Below are 12,594 nucleotides of genomic sequence, written 5' to 3'. Positions count from 1 at the left end.
CACAAGTTGTAAATCTATTCAGGGACAGATCTAAAAAATAGTGATCAAAGGGTGTAGGCAGTGCTGAGAGCAGGGAAGGCAAATGTTCGGTTTGGATTCAGGAAGTGGCCCAAGATGCAGGTAAAGACAGAGTCCTAGAAAGCAGCAAATGTGTTGCTAGACTAATCAAGAGCCTGGAGAGAGAAGAATAATAATAGTAATAAGAGAAAGAGAAACAAGAAAATTTGGAGAAGAATGAGATATATATAAATCCAGGTTTCTGGGCCCTAGGATGCTCACCAGAGAGCATCCACCGAAAAGGAAGAACACAACAAGACTGAATAGGGTGGCTGATTTATTCCATTAAGTCACTCGAGTGCTGACACAAAGGCTCGTGAATGAACTAGCCATGGCAGCTGGTTTGGAGGAGAATCTATCTTTTAGAAGGCAGTGCCCTCTGGGCCTTCTCAAGGAACATAGTCAAGTGGTGGATTTTCTGGTCTCATATAAATTTGGTTCTAATATTTCCAACTCTCTTAGCTTTTTCAACCCTTTCTAATACTATGCTAATGGCATTTTTGTCAACCACATCTCGTTTATTCTAGGCCATCATTATATTCAAGTTTCAAGGAATCATTCTAGCAACATATTAAGTCTGCTCCAGACATCTCTTGCCAGGAAATTAAATCTGTGCAATGGGAGAATGCACTTATGCCAGTAAACTCTTGTTACCTCAAATCGTGGATTCGAGCTGCCTGCCACAAAGCCAATATTAAGACAGGAGGAGGTAAGCAGCAAGAGGGTTTTATTGAACACCATGTTCAAGAGACAGAAAAACCCCCAAACCCACTGCCATCGAGTCTATTCCAACTCATAGTGACCCTATAGGACAGAGTAGAACTGCCCCCTGGAGCTTCCAAGCAGTGCCTGGTGGATTCGAACTGCCAACCTTTTGGTTAGCAGCAGCAGCACTTAACCACTATGCCACCAGGGTTTCCTCAAGAGACAGGGGTTTCCTCAAATTCTGTCTGCCCCAAAAGGGCTGACTAGAGTGTTATATAGGGAGAGGGTCAGGGCTTAGAGATTTCCAGGAATGCTGATCCTTCTTTGAGGTGGACATAATGACGAAGTGATCTATTGTTGACATCTAGCAGGTCTCTTATCGCCATCCTGGTTTTAGTCACAAGATGGATCCAGGCTTTGCTCAGTTATCTCAGGTCCTGATGGTATTGCCCATTGCCTTGTCCTCTGGTTTAATCAACAACAAAAACCTTGATTACCTTGTTTTTCTACAAAGGAACAATAGTGAGACAGATTCCAGAGCAAGTAATCGACATTTTCAAAGACTAAAGATTTAATCACAGTTTATACAGTTAAACAAGAAACATATTCTTATTTTGATACTGCAACACTAAAGAAAATGTATTTTCTCTACTTCACTCTTCCCTATCCAATGTTACCCTACCTGCCTAGAACCCATATCATCAAGAAACTCTCCCATACTGTTCCCACTGATTCATTGCAATACAGATTAGCAAAGTCCTGGAATACCTTTGTAGTTTAAGCTATTTCTTACTCGATAGGCGCTCCCTCTCTCTACTCAAGCTGTACTGAACACAACATGAATTACCTTCTGGAATCAATTAGGGAAGGCAAGAATGAATAATGAGAGCAAGTGTCTTTTTTTTTCTTTTTTTAATTGTGCTTTAGGTGAAATTTTACATCTCAAGTTATTTTCTCATATAAAAATTCATACACATATTGTTTTGTGACATTAGCTGCAATCCCCACAATGTGACAGCACACTCCCTCTTTCTATCCCAGGTTCCCTGTGTCCACCTGACCAGTTCCTGTCCCTTCCTCCTTCTCATCCTGCCTCTGGATAGGAGCCACCCATTTGGTCTCATGTATCTGATTGAATCCAGAAGCACACTCCTCACATGTATTATTTTTTTGTTCTATAGTCCTAGGCTTCAGGAATTGTTTCAGTTCTGGGTTAACGGAGCATACGGGGGCCATGGTTTTTGGGGTTCCTCCAATCTCTGTCAGACATTAATTCTGGTCTTTTTTAAATGTGAATTTGAGTTCTGCTCCACACTTTTCTCCTGTCCCACCCAGGACTCTCTGTTGTGTTCTCTGTCAGGGCAGTCATCAGTGGTAGCCTGGTACCATCTAGTTCATCTGATCTTGGGCTGGTGGAGTCTCTGGTTTATGTGGCCCTTTAGTCTCTTGGACTAATATTTTCCTTGTGTCTTTGATTTTCTTCATTCTCCTTTGCTTCAGATGGGATGGAACAAACTGATGCATCTTAGATGGCCACTCACAAGATTTTAAGACCCCAGAAGTCACTCACCAAAGTGGGATGAATGCAGAGCATTTTCTTCATAAACTTTGTTATGCCAGTTGACCTAGATGTTCCCCAAAAGCAAGTATCATTTTTTAAAGCACCTGCTTCAGATGACATCTTTGAAATGTTTTCAGGTAGAGGAACCTACTATTTTTCAAAAAAAGGAAGGTACCACATTTGCCACACAGATGTTGTAAGAAAATCTGTATATTCAAAATCCTGACTCTCCTATCCCAATTTTCACATGTAGATTAAGGGTATCCTTTTTACCTATCACAGCTCTGTTTTGGACATAGGACATATATCATGGCTCAGTATGCAAGCTCTTATTCAGCTTTCTTTCCTTTATATTTGATTCTGGGCCTGATTTCCAGCACAGTCAGCCCTGAGTCCACAAGAGTTTTAGCCTTCCTTAAATGTGGAGTAGTCTTCTGATTTTCATAGCATACTGTGTATGACATGACAGTTGGCTGACCTGTCCTGTCCTTTTCTTATATCTTCCAAAACTGGTAAATGAAGTCTGTCAAATTCACACATCTTATAGTCATCATTGGTCAATATTATATGGCCAAATTGATAGAAAAAGAAGAAAAGGGAATTATTATTACAGATCCTATCTAATAGGAAAATACGACTGCAAAAAGAAGAAAAGAGAAACATCATTATAGATTCTACAGCTAATAAGAAAATATTAAGAATAATTTCAAAACAATGGATTTTCTTTTCTACTAGATATTTATCTCCGTACATTTCACCACAAAGTCTACATATATACAGCATGCCATATCATTTTCTTCACTAAGTATACTACTCTTGGGCTTCTGATCTCAGGGAACGACAACACAGTTCATGCCACTGTACACACCAGATGCCCAGCCAGTACCCTTCACTTAGCCCTCACTTATACCTTATGAGAGATCTCATTGTAGTAGCAAGACACAGGCCACCTGAGAGTTGTCAAGAAACGATGTTTTGATTAGTCTTCTGAGGACATAGAGCTGCAGCAAAGGTGCATGGTTGTGCAATGGTAAAAAGGTTATGGAATAAGAACCCAGCTTGCCTGTTATTAGATAAATATGCATAGCACTGTGACATAATTTTTCACAGTGCACAGATTCTAGCAAGTAGAAGGAACCTAGCTAAGGTATTCAAAGGTATTCTCTCCACTACATTAACTCTGCTTGCAATACTGGAAGCTAAAGTATCTCTACTGGGAAGCTCTGGAAAGTTGCTCTTTAATGGTAACCCTTAGCTATGTCGTGATTTTAGTTCTCTTCAATTTATTGATTTGTCTGTTTGTCAAATAAACCTATTTTATAAAGATCCTTGGAACTGTTCTAATGTCCTACAACATTTAGTTCATCAAGCAAGTTACAAACTGGTCTCACACCATATGAAAAAGTTTTGATAAAGAATATTCCAGGATGGTCAGAGTGGACAAGTATGCATCCTTCAGCCAAATCAATTAACTTAATGGCTCCTCTGGGTGGAAAATTTTATTGCTGCTGTAAGAAAATTTCTACCTTGGGACAGAAATATCTTAACCATATTCCTGGTCCAGTATTCTAAATGAATAGACCATGAATAGGAGATAATTGGGGATACACAGGCTAGCTCTACATGCCTTGATTTTACTTTCTTTCAATGGGATTTGATGAAATATGCCTAGAATTCCCAGAGTAAGAAAACATTATGGGTCCTATATAAAAAAAAATTTAGCTAAAAGAACAACCCAATAGGTTAGAGGATTAAAGAGTCATTAAATAATACAAGTCCTGGTGGTCACAGATGCATCAATTAGTCCCTTAAAAATTAAATAGAGTAACCAAGGTTTATAGGCTAGATTGTAAATATAAAGCATCAATGAAACCTTTTCCTTTCCCTAAGGACAAATTTGTCCTTGCATTAACTTTTGACCCTTAATTAGTAAATTGCAACTGTACTGGAAAGGAAAAAATGAGGATATATTGATGCCTGGTTGAGGGGGCCAAGCCACCTATAGTCTGATGGCAAAACTCCATGGGATGATGTAGGGGATAAGTCTCTTCCCTGTTTGGGGAAAATGGAAGTCTTAGGGAGGCTAAGTTTCTGCCAAGAGATAAACTACCTGTCCTACTCACTGTCTTTGTAATGGATTGACCAGAAATCTAGCTGCAGCTGGGTAGATGAGAGTGACACCATCACTGGTGTGATTATGATTTGGCCAAATGCTTTCCGTGGAGGTCACTGTGACAACAGGCCAAACCAGGCACTGAGGTCTGCCTGAGGGACAGAGGCAAACACAGGAGCCCACAGACCCCAGGTTTGTGGCTGGGTAAAAGACAATGGAAGGAGCCCTGGTTGCACAGTGGTTAAGCACATGGCTGCTAACCAAAAGGTGGGTGGTTGGAACCCACCAGCTGCTCCACCGGAGAAAGGTATGGCAGTCAACTTCCAGTGAGCTTCTGTAAAGATTGTACTTCATGTTGTTGAGTTGATTCCGACTCATAGCAGCCCAATAGGACAGAGTAGAACTGCCCCATAGAGTTTCCAAGAAGCAACTGATGGATTTGAACAGCTGATCTCTGGGCCATAGCTCTCAACCACTGGGCCACGAGGGCTCCCCCATAAAGATTACATCAGGGTTCCTCCATAAAGATTACAGCCTTGGAAACTGTATGGGGCAGTTTTACTCTGCCCTGTAAGATCGCTATGAGTCAGAATTGACTCTATGCAACGGGTCTTTTTAAAAAAGAATGGAGGATTGCATTTTGCTTCGACCTTACTTAACCTTTGCACTCAGAGAAGTGCTGAAGGAAAGTTAAAAACAGTGAGCTACTGTGATCTGGTCGGCAAGGCCATGCAAGGCTACACAAAACCTGATGTTCAAAGTGGCTGCAAACAATTTTCACAATCCAGCAACAGCGAAGGGAAATCTGACACAGCCTTCTGAACCTAGTGATTGAAGAGTGACTTCAGTTGCTGACAAAATAGCTTCAAAACCCACTGAAAATATGTTGTTTTATTCTTTTTCTGTCTGTGAGTGTGTGTGGTAAAATATATATAATAAAATACGCCATTTTAACCACTTTTTTTTTTTTTTTAAGACTTAGAGCAATCTTTGTTTTGTACCTGGCTGGCCTTGAAAATGTGTAGGAAACAGTATGACAGCCATTAAGATGGGCACTGCCTGGGGCTCACTTCACTAATTTCACCTTTACCAAGTAAGGAAGAAATCACTGGAATTTCAAAGACTTATCATTTCCAGAGTGTGCTATCTCAGTGTGTGATCTTTGAGTCGTTCTCATTTTTTTAATCTGACTGCTCACGCATTGGCCAGAAGGGCTGGTGGCTGACAAGAAATTCTTGGACGATGTCTTTTTTTTAAATGTTATTTTGTGGTAAAATATATATACTATAATATCTGTCATTTCAACTATTTTAAAGGGCAAAGTTCAGTGAGATGAAGTACATTCAAAATGTTGTACAGCCATTACCACTACATTTATTTCTAAAAGGCTTTCATCATCAGAAACAGAAACTCAGTACACATTAAGCAATAAGTGTCCATTCCTCCCTCCCCCAGTTCCTGGCAACCACTTCTTTTGTTTTCAATGGCTGTGATCATTTTGAAGTAGATTGCCAAGACTTTCTTCCAAGGTGACTCTGAGTGGATTTGAATCTCCAACTTTTTGGCTACTAACTAAAAGCTTAACTGTTTACATCTCCCTGGACTCTAGAACTTTGATTAATTCATTTATAGTGAACTTGACCTTTTAGTCTCATATAGATGGTTTTTTAGTAGAGCACTGTACTTATAGGTAATATCCTTTATTTTGTGCTCCACTTTGATGTATCACTAAAAGGTGATCTCAGGGGATAGTTTCAATTCGAGATTTAAAGAGTATCTCAGGGTGATAGTCTCATGGAATACTATGGTCTCAACTGGTTCAGTTAGTCTAATCTTTCTTAAGAATTTGAGTTTTTTCTAGATTTTTCTCCCATTCTATCCAAGATCATCTATTGTGATCCCAGTGAGAACACTCAGTAGCGTTAGCCAGGCACTACCTAGTTCTTCTGGTCTCAGCGCAGATACGGTCATGGATTGTGTAAGCTGTTAGCTTTGTAGACTTGTTTCTTCTGAGACTTTGATTTCCTTCTTACTCTTTTGCTCCTGACCAGTAGAGACCAGTAATTGTATCTTAAACGGCTGCTCGCAAGCTGCTAGGACTCAGGGTTCTACTCGTTTCACCAGGACACAGAACTTTGTGAACTATGTTACGTCAATTGCCTGAGTTGTCCCACGAGACTAAGGTCCTATGTCTTCAAACCAGAAAAACAATCTCAAAAGGTGTTTTATTATGTCTGAAAGTATCTGTAGTTGTGTCTTCTATGAATACATGTACCTGCATACACATAATGTACTTACACATGCAAAGATACTTCCTTTTGTGCACACATATGTGTATACCTGTAACTACTACCTGTATACCTCCATGCCAATAAACATCCATAAGTGACCCTGCATTATTATTTTTTTTTTCTTGGAGAATTGATATATATTTTTTAATAAAGTTACTCTTTTTTTATCTTTATACAATATCTTCCTTTGTCTCTTGTAACAGATTTTGACTTAAAGTCTATTTTGTCCATGTGTGCATCTTGACCTAGGTATGCATATGCATGGTGATTTTGAGAACCCTAATTTCCAAAATAAACCCTCTTTCCAACCTCTCCTTACAGACAGATTGTAGGTGCCTATTGAATGCCTTAATGGCACTATTTAGTTCCAAGAAACAGGTGGTTACAGCCTCATGTCATTTCCGACTGCCTCTCATTCCTACATGAGCTTGAGACTGGCCAAATCAAGTTGAGCTCCTTGCTTCAGTCCTCCAGGCAGATCCCAGTAAGGTTAGAACAGACACAATAATTTGTGAATAAAGTTTGTTCTGCTTCCTCTTGTGCCAGAAACCAGGCTCCCTCTCTGGAAGGGCAGACTATTCCCACTTTAAGATGGCCTTGGGGAGCTGGGGAGGGGTGGAGAACAGGAAAGGAAAAGTAAGGTTTTCCTATTGTTCATATGTCACCTTTTCCTTGATTCAAGGTTCGCTTATTTGCTATAACCCTTTGACTGGTTTCCAGAGTTCTGATAAAGTTGGTTTTGCCAGTTTCTGCTGTGTGTGTGTGTGTGTTAAAGGATGGAAACATTCAGGTGCTCACACTACCGTCTTGCTGCAGGCTTCATGTTATTTTAACCCTATATTGCAGTCTAATCAATGATCTCCACCACATTCTAGTGACCACTTATAAAATGTACTCCTCCCAAAATCCTGAGAGTAACAACTAAAGAGGGGCTATTTAAAAGACTGCAAAGAAAAAAAGACTGACTGCTTAGAAATCCTAACCCAGAAAGAAAACCTTGTTCTTTTGCAATGGTTTATTTCTGAACGTTCAGATTCAAAAAAGCCTCTGATTTCCTGATAGCACATATAAAAGAAAAACTTTCTAAGTGACATGAAAGTAATACTGTAATTTGTTTGATACGTTCAGCACTGTATCAAATAAAAGTGGTTAAGAATGTCAAGCGGAGATAATATCTTTCTAAATTGACTTTGGGAGATCAGAGTCCCTTCTTCCAAAATAATATCCTATCATGTAAAATGAGAAATATGTAATCGCAGTATCCTCTCATATATAATCTATGATGTGATCTTTTTCTTTTTTAAATTAATACTGCTTTACTGTGCTTTCGGTGAGGGTTTACACAGCAGTTTAGGTTCCCAAACAACAACTTCTACACAAGTTGTTCAGAGGCATTGGTTATATTCTTCATAATGCATGAACATTCTCATTATTCCCATTCTGGCTGTTTCATTTCCATTAATTTTATTTCACTGCCTCCTTACATTCTCGTCTTTGTTTTAAAGTAATTGTTGGCTGCTTGGCATCATATAGATGATTTTTTAAAAGGAGCACAGTCCTTATGGGTGCATTATTTTTTGAGTCAATTTGTTCTTTAGCTACCAGGTGACCTTGGTTCAAGATTTGAAAGGTATGTCAGGACAGTAGTCTCAGGCAGTCCTCCAGTCTCAATCAGTCCAGTAGGTCTGTTATTTATTTATTTTAGGAATTTGAGATTCTGTTCCACATTTTTCTCCCATTCTATCAGGGTCCAGCTATTGTGGCCCTGATTAGAATGGTCAGTAGTGGTTGCCGGGCAACATCTAGTTCTTCTGGCCTCACGGTAGATGAGGCCCTACACCTGTAGACTATTTGTCCTGTAGACTAGTATCTTCTTTGAGTCTTTGGTTTCCTTCCTTCTCTTTTGCCCTGGACAAGTAGAGACCAATAGTTATATCTTAGGTGGTACTCACAAGCTTTCAGACTCCAGACACTACTTACCTTTATGAACTATAACAATTGCCCATGATGTCCAAAGAGACTATGATCCTAATCCTTCAAACCCAGAAATCCAATCCCAGGAGATGTCTGGTTATGTCTAAGAAGTATCTGTAACTGTGCCTGTTATCTGCTTTATTATATATATGAATATATATGCATACAGTGACACAGATGTATATACATTTGTGTATCCTATTTATAAACACATATACATACCTATACATATGTATGGCTACATACATATATACATAACCTGCACATATATTTTTTGTTGTTTTTGCTGTTGTTTCAAAATTATATATGCCATAGCAATTACCAACAGATCCTTTTTTCTTGTGTACTTTTTAGTGACGTCATTTACCTTCATCAAGTTGTAAACACTACACCCTCGTTTGCTGTTACCTTTCCCATCACCAGAAATAACAAATATCTACTATCTAGAGAGCAAATTCACCTCTTTTACCTCTTCCTCCATCCCTGATAACCACTAATGAACATTAGTTTCTATACATTTGCCTGTCCATGTCATCTCATAAAAATGAGAACATATATTTGTCTTTTTGTGATTGACTTATTTCACTCAACATAATATCTTCCAGGTTGATCCATGTTTCAAGATGTTTTGAGAAGTGATTTTTCTTTATCTCTCGGAGGTATCCCATTGTATGTATGTACCACATGTCACTTGCCCATTCATCCACTGATGGGCACTTAGGTTGTTTCCATCTTCTTAATATTGTGAATAGTGCTGCAATGAACATAGGAGTGTATGACACAATCTTATTGGTCTAACTGTTCTATACATAAGCAGGATGTTAGATTTTTTGCAACATAATTTTCATACATTTTAAAATCATATTTCTTTCATGTTACACTGATAAGTCAAGAACTGAAAGGTGCTGGAGATAATATCATTGTGAAAAGAATAACCATGGATTATCTGTTATCTAGAAATGAGTCCTAGTTTTCTTTGCTTTTTATAACTGTGTCACGTTTTAAGTTTCATAAAAACAAACTTTTTAAAATTAACAATTTTAATCTTATTGGACAAGAAATTGCAGCATTGGATTATTTGCAAAATCAGATAAAACCTTCCACAATCTTGTTTGGAAAAAATAATTAGATTGGTATATTTAGTTGCTATTAATGTTTGTTATAATCATATCTCTTTTGGTACCTATGTAGACATGTTGTACTTGTCCAATTGGGCAATGCCTGCTAAACATCATGTAAGAAAGGAGTGAAATTGAGGTATCAAATCAGAACCGTGGGATAAAGTGTAGTTATGAAGCCTAGCATGGCCTACTAGTGGTGGTATTAGAGAAGCTTGGTTCCCATTGGTCATATAAGTGTTCTGCTAAAGTGCAGGTTTTATTTACCTGTGCACTGAAAATAATAATAATAATTTAGTAGTGTGATACACGTGCTGAGACGTGAACTATTGTTAGATAAATGCTCATAGCAACCTGCCATAATGTATAAGATAGTTCACACATCTGCTAGTTAATAAAACCCATCTAGCTGATAAAACTTTGAGGCATGTTACTTTCTTTATGCCCTCCTGGCTTGGGTTTCTTAGGGATGGTGAAGTTTCCTTGCTGACAAGAAAATTGAGGAAGCTTTTTAATGGGGACTCCTATTAATGCTATGATTCAGGTACTGTTTGATATTATGCATTATTTCCTATCAAATGAAAAACATTTTGCAGAGATTTTTGTAATTGTGTTAATATTTTAAGACATTGATCAAATCCATCATCACGTTCAAATTTATCATGATATAAAAAAATCCTTTATGATTTCATCTGTGTTTATCAGTCCTGAAGTTTGGCCTTGTTGGCAGCCTCAGGATATTCCCCAGGTGGGAATTTTCATAAGCACATTCTGCGCTAACTGGTACTTCATTCTCTCTCTATTTCCACTACACATGCGTACACTTTTACATTATTCTCAAGGTTTTTTTTTTTTCTCCTTTAGGTCTCACTCTGAATACAACATATCTTACACCTCAAATTTATCTTTATTGTTCTTTTAATATAAACCAAAAACCAAACCCAGTGCCGTCGAGTCGATTCCGACTCATAGCGACCCTATAGGACAGAGTAGAACTGCCTCATAGTTTCCAAGGAGCGCCTGGCGGAATCGAACTGCTGACCCTTTGGTTAGCAGCCCTAGCACTTAACCACTACGCCACCAGGGTTACGTCTTGTAATATAGTTCCTTAAAGTTTTTATTTTCTTTGTCATACTTATGGTTTATTATAACTGACTGTCCAATTGTCTATTTCAATCACTAGACCATGAACTTCAATTCGGAAAGGGCTTTGTTCCATTCACAATTTAATCCCTAGTGCCCTGTATACTATCCTTCAAGAATATAATTTGACCCATGGAACTATCAGTACATCTAATAAAAAATTTTACACACACATCAATAAATTCCTGAACTTTGGAGGCATTTTTATTCATTATAATATAAAATAATACTTAGTTATTTTATAAAATCATATTCATTGTAGTTATTGAGTGGTTTCAGGTATTTAGTAAAATTTTAAAATTCCTACTATGCTTATTCTGCCTTTTGCATTTAGTCTAAATAAATACTATTATATTTATAATATAAACACTAACTGCAAGATGTATAGATCTTGGCTGCAAATATCTACAAACCCTATTATAACCACATGCAAAAATCTTGATTATAGTTCTTCATTCATTTAGTACAGTTATGAGAAAAAACAATAATGAATTCCTAAATTATATAGTGCTTACTATATGCACTCTCTTGATCATTTTACTTCTATTAACTCATCCAGTACTCTCAACAACCTTCTGGAATAGATATTTCTATCATCTTCGTTTTACAGATGGGGATACTTAGGCTCTAAGAGTTTAAGTGCATTGCCCAGCATCGTATCGCTACTACATGGCAGATCCTGGATTTAAATACTGACAAGTCTGACTTCAGGGTGTGTGATCTTAATACTAACTCACTTACATTTTCCATCAGAAAATTTAATTATAGCATGTTATGCCCTCGTCCAACATTAAAAAAAACAAAACAAAAAAAACATTAGTTTGTGAAAAATTGCATTTTGGTCTACGTGATAAAAAATGAAGCAATAAAGTAGTTTGAATAAATTGACCTAACTTATAAATATTTTATAATTTTAATCTTACTCTCCTCTTTATTTCAGATGTCTAAAATTAGAATTTTTTTCATATTATAAGAACAAAGCAAATAATATGAATAATGTGAATTTTTCTTTTACCCATAACCAATGGAAGGTAACATGCCAAGTGCAATGTTTGTGGTTTTACTAATAATATTTAAAATAAAAAAAACTGTCTCTATTTCACTTTTGGAAATAATGTCTTAGTACTGGAAATAATGAGGACAACTTAATAGATATGAAAGGAATGTGTTTAATGTATCTTCTAGTGTGGGTTCAGGCGTGAATTTATTTGGTGGTTTATAAACATAAGGTTTCAAATATGGTTCAAGATATTTTTAGAGATGGAATTTATAACCTGCATTAGTGGTAATTTATTAGAATATGAACTCTGAACACTGTGTACAGAGAACTGTTTAAGATTCTCCTTGTGAGTATCTCAGACTGGTAAGGAGAAATGGGAAATGTATCAACTGCAAACCTTTTGATAAGTACACAGAAATAACAAATTATTTGTATTTGTAACTTATTTGATATTGCTATGACAGTATCAATTTAGTCTCTTCTTTTGTTAAGCATTTTAATTAACATCAATCACTGCAACATATTTTCACTATGTATTTTGTCATGTTCTAGTCTAAAAATTTTATCTACATTAACTTGTTTAAATTCCATGATTATATATATATATATATATATGGAGAAACACTTGAGAA

The sequence above is a fragment of the Elephas maximus genome, chromosome 14, assembly GCF_024166365.1.
Source record: "Elephas maximus indicus isolate mEleMax1 chromosome 14, mEleMax1 primary haplotype, whole genome shotgun sequence".
In the NCBI taxonomy this organism is placed as follows: Eukaryota; Metazoa; Chordata; class Mammalia; order Proboscidea; family Elephantidae; genus Elephas; species Elephas maximus.
Note: the sequence above shows the minus strand (reverse complement) of the source record.